This window comes from Ischnura elegans, chromosome 4 (assembly GCF_921293095.1).
Source record: "Ischnura elegans chromosome 4, ioIscEleg1.1, whole genome shotgun sequence".
Taxonomy (NCBI): domain Eukaryota; kingdom Metazoa; phylum Arthropoda; class Insecta; order Odonata; family Coenagrionidae; genus Ischnura; species Ischnura elegans.
In genome coordinates, this window is record NC_060249.1 from 3,720,715 (window position 1) to 3,743,679 (window position 22,965).

Here is a 22,965-nt window from a genome sequence, read left to right on the forward strand (position 1 = left end):
TAATACGATGTGATTCTTTCCCGTAGAATTATTTGCAAAATGTGTTCCCGGAGTTTCCACTTCCGTGCTGCGGCTGAATCAGTGGGAAACATGGGATGGTGCCAAATGAATTTCCCGTTCTTCAGGGACAAGTATGCTGAGGTGGGCCTTGCGATCTGGCTGAGGAAAAATAATTTTATCGAGATACGGGGAATAAAATTATAAATGCACGGAATTCCATTTCAAAGAGAGTAAAACATTATATAGAACTCGATCTTTTTAGTCGAATTTCCACGATGTTTCTGGCTGATTAGGAGTAACCTGATTGTCGTGACTGTTTATAGTTACATATCAAAGTTTTTTTTTAATCGCTAAAATTTTCATTCGGGTGAGGATGTCGGAGTCGCCAGCAGAGACATTTACAACGAATTAAATAGGTGAAAATCCCGAATCTACGATTTCACCCAAACACAATGTTCTGCTCATTATGTTCAGCTTGTTCTGAAGGCGGCGGCCTCACGACCTCCCGTGAAATCCACGCTCTTCAACGGAAAATGAAATTAAAATACCGGGGAGCATGTAAGGATTTGTCAAACTAATAACACGTTTATAAAATTACATAATGGCGCACATGACGGACATTTAACCAATATCAGCACAAAACACGCGCTCTTCACAAGGGTTCAAATTAGGGCCCACCAGAACACATTAAAGTCCTCTCTAGCAAGATTAAAATGCACGAATAAATCATTAAAACCTAGACGAATTAACGACAGTAAAATAAATATGCGATAATAGGCTACGTTGCCAGCCTATATCTTTGGAAACGTATAACAAAGGAATATAATAGTTGCGTAAGCAAAGATGACAATTGCAGTCAGGGAAACTCAATTTCTCAGAGGAGGATGAGTGGCGCCGCATACATTGTCCTTAAAATTTTGCGAACCACTTCACATTTCATTCAGAAAACATGAAAAACAGCACCCGGTACTTTTCTGCCAGGAAAACACGAATTGATAAGAGAGACAAATTACCACTGAAACTCCTTCATCTGCGCTTTATGAGTATGAAAGAGTACATGGGCCATGATCTTTAAAAGTTACCCTACAAAGGATCGCTTCATACTGCGTTTCGTGCTTTTCAAACCACAGTAACAGTAAGAAATGACAGCATAAACAGGAGTGAGATTTGAACTATTTGAACTTAAAAAAATTAACATCGAAAACAAAATTTTAAAATCGGTGAAAAAACCATTTCTTACAATTCACACGAACGCAATTTAGCAAAAACAATAAGCACGGATTTGGAGTTAAATAAACATTTCATGAAGTTGAACGAACCGTTATAAATAAGATAAGCCTGCAAGTCGTGATTTCAAAAACAATGAGGCACATGAAAGTGGACACAATTTGGATGACATTTTGATCACAGTGCAAAAGAGAGCAATACGATGATGGAATTGGTAAATCGGAAGCAGAGAAGTAAACAGACCATACTCGCAAAAGCAGATTGTGAGTAAAATGCTGCGGAAATAAATCTCGGCAAACGCAAGGGAGAAAACGAAGCAAAAATGCGGACATTTTCATTCGTAAATGTCGTCGCTGGGGAGCGTGAGGAGAAAAATACCCAAACAACAACAAAATGGACGACAATAGCAACGGCGACAATCGGCCGCAATCGAATAATGCGCCCGCATTAGCCGCTTCACTCGTTTGTTATCCATCCGCGCCCACAGTCCTTTGCGGTGGAATTACGTCACCGCCCCTCGCAACTGTGCGATCCGTGTTCCATTCCACGCGAGCGAATAAACACACGCACACATTTATACAATCACACTAACACAGGAGTAGCTGGTAGAATAGATAAACAAAAGCAAGATGGAATAAACAGGAGCCCAGACACACGTCAGCATTTTTTGCGCCGAGAGGGCACCACAATGGAAATGGAGTATTCGTTTAATTAAGGTGATCCGAGTCATGAGATTGGGTTCACGGCGATGAAACACTCTTTCAAATCGCGCAAAAATCACTGAACTGTAAAAAATGGAATGTTGACACCCCCTCCCAACGGAAGCGAAGAAATTGCGCAACTGGCCATATTAGAAGTAAATATCCATAGAATTGCGATCCATTTCAATGCATGGAAAATCGAGGAACACTGAAATTTATTTATAATCTCACATAATGCGAATGAGATTGCAACTTGGAAGATAAATAAATTGGATCCCAAACGACAACATTTTCACGACAAAATACACTCTCCATCAAAGTTCATCTTCGCATTTTCAAATGAAATTCATAGGAGTGATGACCATATTAAGATTGCTTCGGCCTGTCCTCACCTCGCTTACGCAATACAGAGCGACTGCCATTCCATTGTCCAGGTCTGGGTTCAAAATAAAGCAAATGAGGACAAAGAAGCGGCCGAAAAAATGAACGCAATGTGCGAAGCAAATGAAATATGTGGCTTTAAATGAGCAATGAAAACTAAATGCTCAACAAATGGAATGAAAACGAACAAGCCCAGGGAAGGTAGCGCTTCTTTTGCAAGAGGTTATGTACGACATGGTGAATCACTAGCATTGTAACTATTAACGCAGACTTTGGGATTGAATATGTATTTGAAAGTGCATTTCCGAGAGAAAAATCTAAACTTTTGACTTATTAAATTAAAAAAGTGTTAATGTTACACTTCAATAACAAATACCAGATTTCCCAGCAATTTGACATGTTTACCCATCTTTATGCCATGCTACCTGCGAAATTATCAAAAAATTGATTGCTTGTATATATCACTGTGTTGGAATCTTCACTGCGGGACATTGCAAAGGGTCAACTCTTAACCGCGTGATTCAACATCCCTTCATCCGACTTTAGACATTGTATTTAGATAGATGGTACTGGGACCGCTCACCACTCAACAACACATGAAATGGATGAGGATGAGAATAAAGATGTCTGAGCTGTCCCAGTGCCATCTATCGGTTACTCTTGCGGTCCAAAGCAAAGGGAGCTCTCTGTGAATAGGGTTCTTTCTTTTCCTGTCAATGAATCTATATTCTTGAGTGAGTGTATATGTTGTTAACATATACATTTTACTTGTATAAACGGAAAAGCGACCAAATTGGCAATCTCTGTCAGCTTTTACATTTTATTTTCTTCATAGTTGCGCTCTCTCCCACCAGAGTCTGCTGTTCGCGAATGTGTCGAAAATATATAATAGCCGCGCGGAGGGCGATTACGGTCCATCGAACGAGCGCTTCTGCGATTAGGGCGGCCGTGGGAAAAACTACTGCGAAGTTAAAAAGAGGGTGTTGGTGGGATTGGGATGATGCGAATTACCGAAGCGGAACGAGAGCCGTAGCTGCCAGGAGAGGGAGAAACACGACTGCCAACCGAGTGGATCAACTACCATTTTTGCACTCGCTGCGAAGTGGAAAATGTATCCCAAAATAGAGAAACAACGACTGCACGGGGTGAATGGATTTTGAGAGAAATTCCAGTTAATATGAATTTGAGTCCACTCGACGACAACGACTTACGAAGATTCATGAACTACCTCCAACTCAGGAGACATCTAGCGGCCATCGCAGTCAATGGCCTAGATGAACTAAAGTAAGCAAATGCTCATAAGTATAAGCTGGGAGCAAAAGGTATGAGCATAAGACTTTGCTCTAATTGGTATGCATAGCCTCTACACTCCGGAGCAAGTGCTTCAGTTAAAATACCTTTTTCTCAACATTTTGCACACGGCGCGATCACGAAAGAACGACTTTCCCTGCTTTACCATAACTTCCTCGTCTACAAACGGTAGTTCAGTATATATTACACAACTCATTTCAATAGCCTTCCGTCATTACACGGGTACTTAATTATGGGTCGGATTCTAGTGTCAACTATATTGGGCAATTGTTATTTGCGCATATTTCGATTGAAACGTGTACATTACTTTGCAGTGGTTCCTCATCGATCGAATTTTGCAATGGGTAAATTAGCAGAATTCGATGTGCTATTTGGTGAAGAAGATTAATTCAGAATTTAAGAGTTAGTTGGAGTATTTTCAGCGAGAATTGAATTTATTTTTCTCCTATTTTCAATGTTTAAAATCCTCCAACTGGTTATTTTGTGTGTTACTCGCACTGGTGCGTCGCTCCCACTAGTTTACTATTGCAATCAACGCAATCTTATGCATTAGTGTTTGTTTAATAAAACTATGCCCTGGGAAATAGCGAATGAATAGGCAAAATAGCCTGCAACATTAAGATTAAAACAAAACTTGATAATTTTATCACAAAAAACTTACTCGTTGCATTGGAGTATTTTTGTAATAATACTGTTCAATTTTTGTCTCCTAAGGCATGAAACCGGCACTATTCATATCACATGAAGTAGCATATTTTTAGTTTTCTGAATAGCGTAAAAAAGTTAGTCGAAGGTTACAAACACACAAATTAGAAATTACTTGGAGTGAGCATAGTGAATTTTGTGCTATGATTGTGAATGATTTTATGCTGTGCTTTTTTACGATTATGATCGCTCCGTGGCATTGAGTGTCCGGCAGATTTTCCATCTTGTCAGTGAAAGTAAAGGTTGTAAAAGTCCCTGCATACAGGCTGTAGGCTAAAGTTGGTATGGCAACATTTGTGCAAATAACAGCTTTCTCAGGGCATTTTAATTAGTAAAATATTGGTGAACTTAATGTAAGAAGTAATTGCTCTTAGTGAGTACTCTTTTTTTAGTAAAATATTTAGCATATAATCGTTTTGCGGGCCACTTCTAAATGACATGTACGGGCCGTCGATTACCGAAGCCTCGCCTATTCTATTTTCACTGACTAGTTATGTTAACATATACATGTACAATAATGTTAACGGTGCTGAGTGCATTTATCTACCGGAAGTAGCATCCGACTTTAAACTTACGTCTCATGGGCCCGTATCATAAAAGTCCCCTCGAAGCCGGCCTCCACCTCATTGTCGTCAGGAGGAGGAGATACGATATCATAAAACCGACCTCAACCTCAAAAACGTCGAATTTTGAGGCCAGCCTCAGCTCAAACTTTGAGGTTAGATTATTGTCGGCTCAAAGCGTTTGAGGTGACTTCCGCCATTGCGAGAAGATGATGATTATTCATCCACGATTATTAAACTCTTCCGTTATTTTGTGCCAGCATCTTGCCTTGCTTAAAACGGACTCCGCATCCGAGCGCTTACACTCAATTACGTCCTTGTACTTGACCACCAAATTGCACAAAATTTCCTGCTCCTGCCTGGCCGTGCGCTCCGACTTACAAGGGGAATACACCACCTTCGGGTGGCCGATTGAGCTCAAATTTTCTGATTCGGCAGATCACGGCTATCAATTAAATATGCCGAAGCAAGACGACGCACTTCTCAAAACTTTTCGAGAAAAAAGCAAATTAAAATCTTAAAAAACGGGTCTACGGTATATATCCGGTATTTCCTTACATTTACTTCAAGACAGCGGTGGCCCAGTGGTAACGGTGGTTGACTGTGGATGTAAGGACTGGGAGTTCGATCCTCACTCACGGTACTTCTTTTATTTTACTAAATTCTTCGTTTGCAAGTTTCGGGATACTACTCGAACAAACGGAGAACGTGTTCTTTCCTCCGCCGCATCGACTGCCCTGTATTTTTGACGGCATACACGTGTCATTCATGCTTACGAATAATTTTCTCAATTAAAATCCCAATGAAAGCATAATCCGTCGATAGGGTGGATTTCCCTCCCAATTAATAATTTAAATGTCATTATTCTGACCCCACCCCTACAGAAGACAATTTACACTCGCAATACCCTAATATACCTAGAGAGAACAAATAAAGACAAAATCGCCCTTTGAAAGGCTATTATATAGCCCTTGCTTCATTTCCTACCCCTTTCAGCACTTATTATTATTTAAAAAATGAATTAAAAATATTTTCATTGAGCTAACGAAGATAGGAAAACAATCTTTAAAAATGCAAACAATAAAATCCTTGAATAATAAAATAAAAAAGGGACCGTGAGTGAGGATTGAATTTGCCATCCTATTACATCCACAGTCAACCACCGTTACCACTGGGCCACCGCTGTCTTTAAGTAAATGTAAGGAAATACCGGATATATACCGTAGACCTGTTTTTTACGATTTTAATTGCTTTTTTCTCGAAAAGTTTTGAGAAGTGCGTCGTCTTGCTTCGGCATATTTAATTGATAGCCGTGATCTGCCGAATCAGAAAATTTGAGCTCAATCGGCCACCCCAGTCGTCAGGTCGTGTATTCCCCTTGTTAGCCATTTCTGTTTCTATTGTTGATATTGGCGGGTATATCCCCGGCCGCATTCGGTATATCGCTACTGCGCATGTCTGCGCAAATACGATTCGAAAAAATGAACATGGAACAATGCTGGAAGACTGTCAACTCTGAAACCAGAAACATCGTCCTCAACAATGCGTCATATCCGCTGGCTCAAACCCCTCCTCCTATGAGCCGAGCTGGAGGAGACTTTTTATGATATGATGCGATCGAGGGATCTCCTCGTCGAGCTAGGCCGGCTTCAAACGAGGCCATCCTCGACTCAAACTTCGAGGGGACTTTTATGATACGGGCCATGGTCTCATTAGCCTCATCACGCCAATTAAATTATTTTAACAATGTTTTAAAATCCATCCACGACAAGATTAAATTTACGATTGAATGTGGTGGGTACAATGTCAATTTCTTGATTTAAATATTTCTATTAAAGGTGGTAAACATGATCTATCTATATACGGAAAAGAAAAGTTTACTGATGTTATTCCAGTAGATTCATCTCATCTCCATAGGCATAGCTCCATAGCTACATTGAGGTGCATGATCCGCCGGTTAATTCCAATGACTGTCCACAACTTCGATAAAGAAATGAATATTATAAAAACCATTTCAGTAATAAATGGCTTCATTCCCCTGTGCTCAGACAAGATGCTTAAACGCTATCGCTCAGAAAAATAACCAAAAAGTTACTGACATGCCTGTGTATGGCCCCGACAAAAATTGCCCGCTGGATCAAACACCCTTTCATTAGGAACATTTCGTATAAACTACAGAATGTTTTCCCTAAAAATAATTGCAATATTTCATTTTAGGACCCATCGACGCTTGAAAAGATTTTATTAAATTCTAAGGACAAATATGATCGAATGGACAAAAGTCAAGTGTACGAATCAAAGTATGAGGACTGTGGTATTTTTTATGTTGGCCAGACTAGTAGAAGGTTTGAAGACAGAGTGAAGGGACACAGAAGAAGTTTTATATATATTAATAGAAAATCTTTTTTTTGCTAACCATTTATGTCTCAATAACCATTTTAGCAATTTTGACATAGATATTTTACATTGTAATGACTTAGGGCTTCAATTAGATTTTATGGAAAAATTAAAAATTTCCAATAGCCCGGATGGACGTTGTAATGATGTTTTATTTCGTACTGACTCACCGTTGTTAAAGTTAAGCATCCCGATGACGTCAAAACCCTGACCTTAACTCACGCCCCTCTTGTTGTAAGTCTTCCGTTCGGCCTTCATTCCCTTGTTCACCTAAACTCTTCCCCCTCCCACTCCCCTCACTCCAATTCCACATGCCCCCACCTCCTACCCTGGACTGGGTATAAATACCGAGAGAGTGTTGCTTGTATCACTTTGAATATGACACAATGAGTTAAAACCATGGGCGGTGTTGAGTGCTGCATTAAAAAAGTGTGGAAACTACCACTTGTGTTCTTCATTTTGGATATAGCGAACTATATGGATCTAGCGAAAAATCAATCCTGAAATGATTTTATAGGTATATGGCGTTTTTCAACTTGTATCCCATCCCAGTGGAAATCTGGGCATTATAAACACTACAGAAAGTTTGAATACATTCTATGGAAGAAATTACACCTTTTATATTTTCGTAGATTTTGCCTAATATCACAGTTGTTCACGCTTAACATCACTGTGGGATCGATAAAAACATATTTTATACCATTTTATAACCGCACACGACGAATAATCCCCTCAAACATGAAAATCTTCCTTGAAATACCAAAATAAGATATCGACCTTAGATTCGGCATCGCAGGCAGTCGCAGATAATCTCTTTGGATCACATTCTTAAGATTTTGTTGTATATTTGGTGTAAATAAATATCTCGAAGTAACTCGGTGATCTTCGCACATGAAAACACAATTTCGACAGAAAACAGGATCCTTCATTACGTATCGTTTCGGATGGAATTACTACTGAAGGTGTGGTATTAGTTTTAACATGCTGAATTAAAAAAAAAATCAATGCCTCAAAGTTGAAAAACTTTTTGCGAACTTTGCTCAACTTTGAGGCCAAGCAATTTGTTTAAAAACGTAACCTATGAAAAACGACTTCCGTGAAAAAATTCAATAGTGTATCGACAACAACTGTGCAAAGTTTCAGTTTCCGCACCAAAAAAAAAAATCGATTTTGAGGTTTTGTCCAGCTTTTTTCGATTTCAGCCCACTGTGCGGCGCGGCGCGGCGCGCGGCGGTCCGAGGTGGACCTAAGACCTACTGTTAGGCAACCTGGCGTGACACAGTTGTTAAAGCGTATTGCATATCAGTCCAGGCGTTTTCGTTTGCCGCCGAGCTGCCTCACGATATCCATCTTCTTATTGTAGATTGTGAAATCTACCGATTCGATCGATGGAATTTTCTTCCTCATAGGAAAATTCACTAGGGTTGGTAGCATATTAATTGCGTTTCGCTTGGTTTCGCATTTAGTAGGGCCCGGCCGCCTTTGTGACGGTGCGGGATTCCTCGTCCCTTCCCTTCCTTCCCTATCCCCTCCCCGGAGGCGTCGTCGGGCTCTCATCGCGGCGGCGCCTCCTTCCTTGTTCCTTCCCGTCCTTCCCCTTCTGGATGCAGAGGAGAAAAGCTCGCGCTTACAGTCCCTGCCCCAGGAGTGCATGTATCCCCGCGAGCCCGCCCTAGGGTATCGTCTCCACTGTAGATTGTGAAACAGTGTCGCAATAAATAAAACCGCTGTTTCCTTTTATTTATTGACCCGTCCCTTATTCATTGAGCTCCTCGAAGCGGGAAATTGATGGCAACTAAGGCCCTTTTCATGATAAGTTGGTGAAACGTTCCTGCCAAGGGGGTCACCGCTTCTCCTCTCATCGGCCTGGCATGATTCCAGCTACCGAAATTGCAAATCAGTAAACAAGAGCCTTCCCCTGGATGCACTTAAATGCACTGACCTTTATCACCTCCTCTGGAAAACCTTCATCACCTAGAAACCAAGCAACAGGGTTTTTGCGTGCGTAAAGTATTTACATTAAAATAAAAAAGAATCAGTTTCCTGGGTAAATGACCTTTAGGTTAAATGTTAGCATTAAATTTATTTTACTGTGTGGGACTATCTACGGATAATTGCACCACCCTGGGACGTCGTTTACTTTGCTGTGTGTGTGGTTGGGTATCAAAAGGCCTTCACTAAAATATCCAGATCATTTCAACATAGGTAGTTTTTATTTTAACTTTTAATATGTTTTCGCATCGTTAACATCGACATCAGAACGCTGCGGTGTTGGTTCATCGCGTCGGTACGGCAACATGCACACAACATAAATTATAAGGTAAAATGCTGCACTTTCATCGATATGATTTTCACAGAAAAACAAACGCGATGATAGAGACGGTATCATAATTTACTTTTCAGCGGCAATCATCCAGCTTCTTCTCAAAACTCGCAATACATCACCATTGCGTCACAAAGCACCCTCTCCAGGTCTTCTTACGTAAAATGTTCCTCAATCATAACGAATACTATCATCATTCTTTCCTTTATCACAACGAATTCTTCGAACTAACTACTCTTTTGTTCCAAGAAGGTTTAAACCAATTGTCCATATTAACAATCCTTTGAGGCTACAAAGAAAACCCAGAATTTTTGTCACCAAATAAAACAGTATAAATAAACACATAAATGCTAAAGATGTGATGTGTATGCAAACTGACGTCACAAAGAGAAAACAATGGAAGCCGTGTGTTCCGGCGTAATTCTTATTTCGTCAGTTTCAATAATTAATCCTATGTTAACTATATCTCTTACGGAAGCAAGTTTAGAAAAGATTTCCAACACTCGTTTCAAATTCTGGCCCATACCCTAGCTATCAACAGTCTCCTTCAAATTCTTGCGATTCTGCTGTTCGCCAGCAGCGATCGCGAAGTTTCCCTCGCTATTTTATTGAGTTCACAGATTAAACCCTTATGCACCTGATCCCTTCGTGGTCTTCGTGTTTATGAGATGTGGACGGAAGAGTACGAAATGGCAACCCTGCTTTACTTTTCTTTACTCTTCCCTGACGACGGACAGACCAATAAAAATTATAATTTACTTGATTTAAAAAAATGCAATCCCTTCTTGGGAGAAATAATTTTACTTCCACTCCAGAATCCCTAAGGAAGATTTTTATTTTTAAGTATATTTGAGTAAGTAAGTAGAGTAAGGAAGTAGATGTTCCTTTTTGTGCAATACTCTCTACGCCTTCGGCCTTACATTTAAAGAATGCTTTACTACGGAAGTGAGGCATGGACCATTATAGCGACGGAGAAGTGTGAATGATGAGGATCAAATAGATGGAAAGATTAAGTAATGAGGAGGTGTCGAGAAGAGTAGGAGAGAAAACAAGCCTCAAGAAAACCTTAACAAGAAGACGGAACGACCGCATCTTGAGATTTGAAGGTTTGATGAAAACAATCGTCGAGTGAAAATTTGAGAGGAAGAATAGAAAAGGAAAACCTCGAATAAAATTGATGGAATGGGTAATGACGGTTGCGAAGGAGAAGATATACTAACTATAAGATACACTTAACGTGAAAAGATAAGTTGACAGGAGAAGGGAGCGGAAAGACGCGCCCCGCACAATCACAGAGGGTAGAAATGGAACGGACGATGATTGTGTTGAAACGAAGGTCAGTAGTGTTCCTGAGTTGTCCGTGAGCAACGTCAAAAGAGAATTTTCATTTCCAATCTGTACAAAATGGAGCCGCTTAAGTTGAAATTTAACCCAGACACACATTCTGCAAAATCATACTTTACGATATAAAAACCCGATTAATTGTAGCTCAGAAAAGATCAATTTTTAAAAATGAAGGCAAGATATAATTTGAAGGAATGTTTTCTCTTATATCAACTATCCCATTAACAAGAATGTTTCGAATAATTTAAAAACAAAGCGTACGAAATAAAGAATACGCTAGGTAAATGCAATAATTTCCTCTCCATTAATCCGTTAATCTCCGGAAATTCAAAAGTGGCCAACTCCATTTAAGCCTTGAAGCGCTATTTTTTTAATAATCACCCAACTGGAGGAGAAATGATGCTCCAAAATGCCCCGAAATTAAAAAAAAGAAAATGAACCCCTACTTTATATATATATTTGTATATCTGGGCAGACATTCATTTCTCCCTCCCCCCCCCCCCCCCGACGCCATCGCTCCCTCCAGGAAAAAAAGAAAGCGGCCGTAATCCAGAGGAACACCACTTTCCTCTCTTTTCACTTTCTATTTTAATTTTTGCACAAAAGTTGCGAGGGGGCGGATTTGCGGAGCAGAGCAATTTACAAAAGAAAATTCCGCCACGCGAGTTTTTAATCCGAATTAAATCCTAAACCCTAGGATAACACCCCGAAGGGCGAGATATGTGTGTACAACGCAAGGGTTCCTAGGAGAAGCAACCACATTCCGGCTGGGTCGTCCCCAAAACCCTTCTTAATCCAGGCGACTTTCTACTTCCTTTCAATTCAAGCCAAACGACCAATCCAATCCGCTCACACGCCCCACCCCACAAAGAAAGAAGAGCTTCGCTTAAGGAGAAGAACACATTCAATAGACACAAATACATATTCGGCATTGTTTTTACATTCCAGATTTCTACTTCCCTGACTTCTAGTGACCTTAATCTTCATTTTTCACCCCAGACTTTTTCGCACTTCAAGTATTCAAGCTTTCCATAAAATCTACACTTGGTCAGTCCATTACGACCAACTTTCACCTGTATTTCAAGAAATAGGTACGTACCGCAGCTCAATGGGACTAGATTAATAATAGAGGCGGCCCCTCTCCGCCTAGAAAGAGATTGCCACTTTTCACGGATTGTATTCGGTTTGCAAAATGTCCGCAGCGCGACGATCAGTTCAGAGTGACCAATTTATTGTTAATATTTGAAATGTATCATTTGCAATTACGAGGAGTTGAATTGAAAAAAATATGAGTAAGATGGATAACAACATCACGAGTATTAATTTTAGTTAACATCTCTACTTCCAGCTTATTGATCCGTGAAATTTGAAAGGCGAACTAAGTCCGCCTAGCATTTATTGAAGTCCTTTAATGGTCGGAGTAAACACAATTCCCATACTATTCCGTTCGGAAAAATATCTCTCCTAATTTATCGTTTCTGTCGGATATGGTAATATAAAGAGGTACTAATTTGATTAGGTTTTATTATGGTACAGCAGCGTGAAAGTAGACATCGCACAGTGGCATAGAATCGAAAACATCTGGCCAAAACCTCAAAAACGATTTTTTTGAGCTAGGAAGTTTAAACTTCGCATACATATTTTCAAATAAATTGTGCATTACTGCCAGAATATTTTTTTCCTGAGCCTTCACTTTTACAATATATTTGAGGTCAAAGTTGAACAAATTTATCGAAAAACGACCACCATCGATTTTTTTCTGAAAATTGCCAACTACATCCTCGTGAATGAATCTAAAGTTTCATGCATAGTTTTATTGACAAAACTGTTATACCATCTTAATAAACACTTCTTTTTCCTTCCATTTGGAGAATTTCAAAGATTTTATTTCACCATTAACCATAGATATATAACAAAATGGCGGAGCCTGTTTTCAGTTTCAGTTTACATAAGCGTAGAGAAAAAGTAGATACTTCCGCCGACTTCCGCCAAGTTACTTGTACCACGTCGTTCTATGAAGCTTCTACATTGTGAATCTAAAGTAAAATCTTGCACCAATTTGCAACCTCGAATTTTACATCGCTTTTTTCTAGCGTGCGGTCGACTCCGGTTCTGGCCGTTGGCGGCGGAGAGTACGGCGACGCGGCAAGCATGTGGATGCGATATGGCCACATCCACTTTTATAACTGGATAATAGATATAATTGCGATAGAAAATAATCACTAGAAAGTAAAATTAATAAATATTACTACGAATGACTCTTATTATATAATCGCTGGGCGCTGCAAGAGGTACACTGAAAGGCTTCTTTCTTTGAGTGCATTCCATATGCTACTACGGAGAATGGACTTACATCGTGTGCTCAAAGTAGCGGAACGGACTCTTTTATTAACAAACAAACTCTGTTTCTAGGCAAGAGCCGTCCATGATTCATGGTCTCCATTTCCTAGCCTCCCATACCTGTTTTAAGGTCTACCGACAAGGTGAACGCGAGTGGTTTTTTGTTTAGATATTCGCGGGCACATTCTCTTTTTTCTATTGAAATGCACTTTCACATTTGGTTGTTCTTATGTTGCGATGCCGCACGGTTCTATTTGTTATGTTCCTGCTGCTTTTCTTGAAAAGATACTGGCCGCCCTGAACAACCAGTGTGTAGAGAAGGAGATTATGAGCTATATAGGGTTGTTTGAGTTAATACTTGGTTTAGTGTACGTTTTAACGCTGGAAGAAAGATTTTATTTCAGTTTTTTTTAAATAGCCAATATCATCAGTCATGTCCGTGGACAAGTAAAATTTGGTACAAGTAAAATCTATCACTAATTACAATTGTGATGTCTTTTACAGCTAAGATAAGATGCAAGTTCAATGCAAAGAGTCCTAACTTATTGTCAGTCCAAAATATAACTTAATTTAGAGGAAATCGTCACGTCCATGGAAGTCATATCCGTGGACATCATCTTTGTGAGCTCTGCACTCCATGGACATTACAGATGGTGACAGACATTATTATGCACTCTGACTAGTTACAGAGTGTCCAATGACAAACAAATTTTTTCTCGTGAGTTAACACAATATTCTCTGTAATTGTAGTCCTCTGTAATTGGCCTCGTGCTGTTTTCAGACTGGATTAAATAAATAAATAAATTCCTCTTCTCTTGCGTCCGCGGACATATATATCATGTCCGTAGACAGCAGAAAAGTAAAAACTAAAAAAATAAACAACTTTGTAAATATTAATAACGCTCTCTGCCACTTACGTCATTGGACTGTATGATAGACAAACTGTAATTACACAATTTTGGGTCACATGTAAACAAAATTTAGTTTTTAAAATTAAATTTAAAATGTAAAATAAACAAATTGCACTCCTCTCAAATCCACACAGTGGTGATGCGCCGAACAGCGGTGGGCTGCAACGACTCGACTTCGAAGTTAGTTACTATAAGGAATATCTAGAGGTCTCTGAATGCGCAGCGGGTCACAGCGTATCTAGCGGCCGAATGAAGAAACCGCATGGATATTGCAATATTCATGCTGTCAGCATGCTCTTTCCATTGGTCACTTGGTGTTGGCTTGGCTTCCGATGGACATCAAACACAGCGTGAGAGAGGAGCAGAGTCTCCCTGTCTTATGTTGGGCCTCTTTCGAGTGAAGAGGATATTGTCTCTCTCTCACGACCTGCTACAATCATTAAGATGGGGCTGATAATCTCTCTCGTGTGTTAAGCAACGCGTCCCCACTATCTGATTCCACCGCGACGTCTAACGCGGAATAACACGCCAGCTGAGATATAAAATTGTATATATCTGCCAAAAATTTACTTAAAACATTATAAATACTTAATTTCCCAGGGTATTACCACTCCTCCTTTTCAGAAATTTGTCATTTGCATGCGTTAATCCTCGAATCGTGGGTGTTTCGTGGTCGTGCCTCACTCGGTGGGAAACCCGAAAGACTCTCTCAGTGTCATTTGCCGGCCTTCCCTTGTCAGTTTCACTCTCTCTCTCTCTCGCCGACGACATCTTCCTCAATGGCGCTTCGGGAGGGTGCCTTCATTCTTTCTCATGGCATTCATTCCCTGAGAATACGTCCGCGATCCCCCCACACATCCAGAAGGCGTCGCCATCCTACGAGAGAAGGAGCCGCATATCTTCTTATTTCAGTCCAAGGCTTCCGCTGAACTGCGGCTGCGGAATTCGGATAAGCAAAAGAATCTGTTGGGGAGAGAGGAATCGATCGAACGCACACAAACCAACGTGACGAGAGAAATTGGGCAAACGCGGAGTGGAGGGACATTGCACAAGATATTACCAGCGCATGCTGCATTCAATTCAGCAATTCAAGTCAACCGAAAAAAGAATGAAAAAATGCCTAATTTCATGAATATAATCCACCAATACTATAAGATTAATGCCATTCGCAAAATCGTGACTCTATATAATAAAAAGGAATTGCTGTGAGTTAGTCTTACTAAAACTCGAGAACGGCTGGACCGATTTGGCTAATGTTGATTTAAAAATGTTCGTATTAGTCTGCAGCAAAGGTATAAAAGGAGAGAAAACACAGAGCCCATAAGGCTCTGGAATGGACCCTGACCCATTTCCATAAGAAATACATGTAAAGTTCGTTTTAAATGCCCGCAGACCTATTTTAATTTACACATTTAAAGTAGTAATAAGAGTCACATATAGAAACAATCACAGTTGCCATACAATCACACCAGGAAACGTGCCTCCACACCACTTGAGGTAATCCACAGTGATATTTGCAGACCAATCTCACCGGAATCGTTCGACGGGAAAAGATATGTACTGACGTTTATAGATGATTTTTCACACTTCACAGCAGCCTATGCACTGGAATCTAAGTCGAATGTCTCTCGATACACGTTTGGTACAACAGTCTAGTCAGAAGCTGTACGAACTGCTGTATTCCTGATTAATCGAAGTTCTACATCGGCTTTGGAAGGAAAGGTACCTGCGGCATTGTGGTACAACAAGACACCAGATCTAAGTAACTTTAGAGTATTTGGCTGCGTTGTATATCTGCAGATACCAAAGAAATTGAGAATTGAGGGAAGTTTGATAGCAAGTCTTTGAAATGTTACTTCACTGGTTACTGTCCAAACTGATAGACGTTATGGTGTCCGGAAGAGAGAAAAATTGTTGAAAGAAAAACGCTGATTTCTTTGAAGGAAAGTTCGAATTTGAAAATACATCAGGTGAGGACTGGACCGCAGAAATTTCAGATAAAAACGTTACATTAACTGATGGATCACCATGAATTTCCTAAACCAGAACTGACTAGCGATGAAGAGGAAGTTGAAAATGAAACTCAAGTTAATAAAACTGGAACGGATGCTCTACGACGGTCTATCAGGAAGAATGAGAAACAAAAGTATCTTCAGGATTGTACTGCTCCTGCACTGAGTGCTGAAAATTATGTAGACGAAGTACCGGAAAACTACGAGAACATCGCGAAACGTGAAGACAAGAAACTCTCGTATCAAGCTATCAATGGAGAACCTAATTCAATAAAGGAAAACAAGACTTGTATTTACACCGATTAACCCCCTGGAAGAAAGGTTATTTCTAGTAAATCGGTTTTCAAATTGAAGAGGGATAGGGATGGAAACATTGAAAAGTACAAGGCTAGACTCGTAATTAAAGGATGCTCTCAGAGGAAATGATACGATTATGAGGAAACATACGCACCAGTGGCTCGTCTTGCAACAGTGAGGGTTCTGCTGGCTGTAGCAAACGAACTTTACTTATTCTGGAACAAATGGATGTTGCTAATGCTTTTCTACATGGAGAACTCAAGGAGGAAATATACATGTCTATGCCTGAAGGAGTGGAAGGCATGCCTAATATGGTCTGTAAGTTGCAGAAGGCTCTCTATGGTTTGAAGTATGCGCCACTAGCAAGGAATAGAGCTATTCACTCATTTCTTATTTACATAGGATTCACTCAGTCGGAAGCAGATAAATGCTTTTATATTTTAATATTAAAATGCATTATCATTTACTACATTAACACTATTTGGCACAAAATATGTTCCTAGAAATCTCCAATCGGCGAGCAAAAGTTGCATTGACCGGAATTCACCTTATAATGCAAGCACAAGAAGTCCTAATCCACGAATTTTCCGCTTCATACGAAGAAATGGATGAATTTATATATAAAAGCATAGCGGACATTAGAAAACATCAAAATTGTTCTAATTACATAAATGAATGAGGTGCCGTCGATAACACCAACTTACAATCAATGAACCCCCCTTCCAACGGCCGTGGCTCAGACTCCTACAACGATGTTTGTTAGATATTATAAAATTTTTGGTTTCACTGCTCCAGTTTTATGCACTTACTCAAATATAAATATTATAAATAATAGAAAATAGGAGAGCTTAAGAGCCTCTATCGTCGGATATTTTGATTTTCATTGACAATAACCAACACGTCTCACAAACGAAGCTCTCACAACTGCTGGCAACTATTACAAACAATCATATCAATACACACTATTGTCTGGAACGCGCTGGCTGCCTCTTTTGAGTTGCCAAATCTCCAAAGTCATGGCTCGTTAACTTAAGAAGGCATTGGAATAAAGAATTCTTTTTCTATTCAGTATTAAATCTTTTAATTTCTGTTGGACAGTAGCTGATATTTGTGATAAATAGTTTTTACTGAGATGTCGCTGATTATTTTAAAATGCCGCGGTTAGTGTCCGTTCCGTTACTTAAGCATTTTGCTAAATAAAAACTTGTATCATTTTTTATTAAGATAATTCATTGAGATCAAATGTATGAAAGGATGCTTGCTATTAATAGGCTCTCGTATTCACCTTTAAATTACCTCGAGAAGAAGCAAAGCCGCTACACATTGAATATTTGACAGGAATAAAAACTCATGAGTGAGAATTAGTACGACGTGCTTTAATAATATTCGTTAGGTAAATAGATAAAAGAAACATCACAAAACTCCTGAAATAACTAAGTTCCTCAACATTAAAAATTTAAAAAATTCTCAATACCACAAATCTTGCATCCATTACTTGAAAGAAAAACCAAATAAGCGAAGTCATCTTTGATATCTCCTCTCGCCTCAAACATACGAATATCATTTTGAAAATTGTACTTTGTTGAGGAAACCATATCGCATCGTAAACATTTATTAAAGTACGAAATAATAAATCCATTCCACTGAATTTATGAAGTCACTGAGAGCTTAAAACAAACTATATTTGAGTAAAAAATACATCATTTTACTTTTTAATAAATGCCCGTTCCGAATTAAATTAAACCTTTCGAGAATATAATTATGCAAATAGTGCAGCCAGGTTTAAATCGAACATGCAAAAAGGATAATTTCATTGCAATATGACATGACATATCCGATATCCTCATTCACATCATTAACTATGTAACACTTCGATTTATAGATTAAGTTGAATGCATGAATCACTTAATTCCAAAAAAAGACATCCAGCGTGACCATGAAATGCAATAAACATTACATTCAATCCCAAACCTCACCTGCGAACGATTGGCTATGGTCTTAACATCAAGTGATGTGTTGACGACGATATACTTTCGATCGAGAGCCGAAAAACTCTCGCACGTCAAGTTACACAATCGCTCCTTCAATTGTTATCGAGCAGTTGATCTTAAGTTATTCTGAACTCCACGGCAACCGGATCTTTACGTTCGATCGTAGAGTTACACGGTCGGCCCCCATACCGTTCAAAATGAACAACTCACCCATGATGACAAAGCTCTAATGTACGAATGTTCATGGCCTGAAGACGATGGACAACTCGCCCATCGAAACGTCGGCCGAGATGGAGTTGGAGAACCTGACCCGATGGAAATCCCGTGTAACCTTCCACAACTCTAATGCACTGATAGAGGCACCAAATTTCCGGGAATTGATAAATCTGAGTCCAGTGGAATGATTTACGTTTACAGGGTTGTGACATAGACTACAAGGAAACGTCGCTCATACTCAATGGGCATAAATTTGACGTGTAATTACAATAATGGGTACGCATATTGTTGAAATAAACTGTGCCTAAAAGTACCATTTGGCGAATACGGAGCTTCTAGCGGAGTGGTAACAGGGACAGGCGCGGGAGACCACGAAAAATGCAGACCTATTTTTCTGGAAAAGGTGACGTGAAGTGAAATGGAACGAGGAAGAATTTGAGATACGGCGGCCATTCTTTATAGTTAAGTTGACTTCGGAAATGAAGAGGGAGGGAAACTCAAAAGGAATGGAGCCAAGAGAACGCTTCTTCCAGACAAATACGAGGAGAATTCCTACCGCACACGGGGTCTTGCAGTGGAGACGTTTTCAGATGAGATTGAACTATCTCTTGCGAAGGCAGATACCCATTTACACAAGAAATGTTTGATGAATAAGGGACAGCAAATTTCTAGTGCATATTCCTTTAAATGGAGGAATTGGATTCCTTCAACAAATAGTGTCCATTCTCAATTGTTTTAGAGTTAGGAAAATACAAAGAACCGCATCACAGAGTAAGAGAAAACAAAGAGGAAAGAGATCGTTGAAAGCGAAAATCACAATGCGCTTTTGGCCATGTTGTAAATTAGTTAACTGTGGTCGCTAATCAGTAAACAAGCATTAAAGAGATGCTGACGTTGTTTCTTGCCGTATTGCAAGAATTATTAACACTCGGAGATATTGGTTGCGCCATGCGGAAATGAACAAAAGAGAAGAACGAAAGAAAGAAAGGGAAAGAAGCTGTTTACCTTTGTTGCTTTGCAAGTCACTTCGGGAATAACTTTGAGGAGAAAGAAAAGTAGATTTTTTTCAGCTTCCCGAAACTACCAGGCAAGTAAGTTCTTCTTTGTTTACATTGGCTAGTCCTCCACTTCTAATCTACAGTTATCTAATTGGGAATGGCCAACCTGAATTATGACAAGAGTGATATCTATGCACGGCTAGTTAAGTGAACTTAATCTACAACCAAATCTCTTTGAGCATTCCCAGATAAAAGTTACAGTTTCGCAACTTCTCAATTCAGATCCGTTGTAGAAGGAAGCGGCAAACAGAAGAAAAGGCAGCGCCGCGCAGTGCACAACGGGCTAATTAGCGAAAAAATGAGGAGCGAAATTCCATTTTTTTGCCACAAAACGGTAACAAAGAGCCCTCGGGAGAATTTCTCGCTCAACTGTTTCTTGAGAGTGGCGTAATTACGCGCGAAGACGACCACCTTGGTTCACCCTCGGCGGCGGCGTTCCTTCCGTATGCGAGCGCACGCCCGTGCCAGGAAATATAAATAGCGCACGTCTCGAGAAGAGGAAGACGAATTACGACATTAATTTCAAAAAGTCCCTCGGGCGGCACTCACGACAACTCACGCAGCGTCACTCTCTCGAGAAGTCGTTCCTCTCTCCACAACATTCTCCCGACTCCACTGCGTCCGCGTGTGAAAGTACGAAGCCTCGCAGAGATGTTACCCGAGGGCGCATCTCCGTGAGAGAACGACTTCTTTGCGAAGTGCTGTCGGATATCCAAATCAATCGTTCAATGCGTCATTCACAGCTCGAGGAAACAACAACGATTCGATGGAATTGGCGGTCCTTTGCCGTGAGACCTGCAAGCCATAAATGGTCGCATTATGAACTCCCAAATATTTCCCGCACATGGATGAATCTATGACGTCATACGAATTTGAGCCCAAATTAGAAAATAGGGATCAGAGGGCTGGGGCCCTGGGGCGGGCGTCAGCGCGTTCAAGAAAAGACATTGCAGTGAAGCTCGTTTACTTATGTGGCCGTGATTCACCACGATAGCTGTGTTTTTTTGCAATTAATGTGCTAGTAAATTACTAAATCGCCAACTTTTCCGTACTCCGCAGCTGTCGAAGCTTTCACAAGGTTCATATGTTAAAATCATACATTTCATCAACGTAAAGGATAATTCCTAACTTTGACAAGGAATTGATAGCGTGTATATTCCCAGGCTATGCAGAAAATGTTCTACGAAGATAACTAACTTTCTTTGACTTCTATGTTGAAATAGGATTTTCGTACCGTTATTTGAGATAATATAGGCTTTCCGTGGTCCTGCTTATACCGACAGACTGCCTATTTCTTCTTCACCCGAGGTAGAACACTATGACGGACCCGTGGCGTCACCTGCCAAGGGAAGGTATGAGGTTGCTAACGCATTCCAAGATACTTCCATGAGTCCGAGAAGCGATTACCTCAATTACATCAAGAAACTAACTTACATATAAGCAAGGAAATCGGATGTCAAGAGGCTATCCTTGGCTCATTTAAAGAGGGAATGACATTCTGAACTCCACGGAGACAGCCATCGGTAACCATGCATTCTGGTATGAAGCACTAACTCCAAATGCAGCAGAACTTCGTCTTGATTCAATGGCGGCTTTGAAATATTGGCATGAGGGTAGAACTTATGTCTTCCCACCGCTGCGATTACGCCACGCAACTTTTATCATTATACTTTTGCATATCAGTTTATACTTTTCACACAAAAGAAGAATATATTGAATTGGCCCATTAATGAGACACAGAAGGAAAAATTGCTGGGAAATTCCCCAAGTACCAAGGGACAAGTAAGTACTTACTTAAAAGAGATCGAGAAGGATACGGGGAAGAAGAGACTCAGAGGAGGTAAAAGAAGAGGGATATATAGGGAGAAATAGAGGGGTGCGGTATGTGGACAGATCTCAGAATTGATATACTCTGTACGTAGATGAGAGAATACTTCGAGTTGAGTCAGTCCTTCACGCGGACCCGACAGTGCAGCTTATTAAAAAAAATCGGCCGATTGAAGGGAAAGGTGCCTAAGATAACAAAGCGAGAAAAGTCTTCCTCCTTCAATTATTAACCCTCTCTATTTTAAATATTAAAAATCACTTTACATGATTCGCGGGCCTGATTTCAGTTCCGATTCATTAACTCGACCGTTGAGAATGGGAGCCGCCCTCAAGAGTGAAAAAGAAATCTAACCACCATAATTAAGCCATTGCGCGAGGCGGGCAAGTAGCAGAGAAATAGTGACCCGCTCGGTAAGATTTCGTGACGTCAAGAATTAAGATCCGATGATAACTTCAGGGATGGCTGATCGTTGGGTGAAAGGTTGGAGAAAGCGGGTGAAAATAAGCAGACGAGGCCGATGTGCAAGGACTAGAAGTACCCTAGAAGTGGAGAATCGCTTTGCATGAGTTTGTGACGTCATCGACTTGTCTGTGAAATGATTAAGGCAGAGGATTCTTCGCCGTTCTTTAAATAATTTATGCATCGAATAAATAAAAAACCGGACTTCTTCATAATTTAAATTCTTGTTACAGTCATAAGTAAAATCTCAAATGATCCCACAAGAGAAATTTAGGCACAAAATTGCCCTTGCCTCCACGACAACCGGCAGAAAATGATTTAATTGATAATAATAATACACTGCCCCACCCAGAGCGAAATTCAGTTTTGTCTCCTGTGGATCGCAAAAAAAATCTCGGCTTCAGGAGTAAAAAAAGGAGTGAATGTTGTTTTTTTTTATTATTTCCAAGGGTGCATTCCCAGGGAAAGGCATTCCCAAGGCCCTTGGCGCTGGTTTAGCGCAGCTGACAGCACACGCGAGAGAAAGAAAAGCAGCGAGGAACAGGAAGCGGCTCCTCCTAGGGGTGACTTCCCTCGCCCTCTCCCGTCAACCCCATGCGCAGACACGAACTCACTTCGAAGGAGAACTCACGCATTCGAGTAGAGGACCCATTGGCTTCAGCACATGGAACCCGGATTGAAATGGCTAAAACACAAACATAAACAATAAAAAGCCTTTCAAATTCCCTCTTTACATTATGCAGCCCTCCTTAATGATTGCATAGAAAACGAGTCGATTGTCGCTTGAACTAATCAAACGGGTAATTAGGGGGCTGGGAACATTATTGTGTCACGAGTTTCCGAGTTATGTGCCAATAAGTGGTTTAAAAAGGAAAACAACACTCATAATATCGTTTAAATG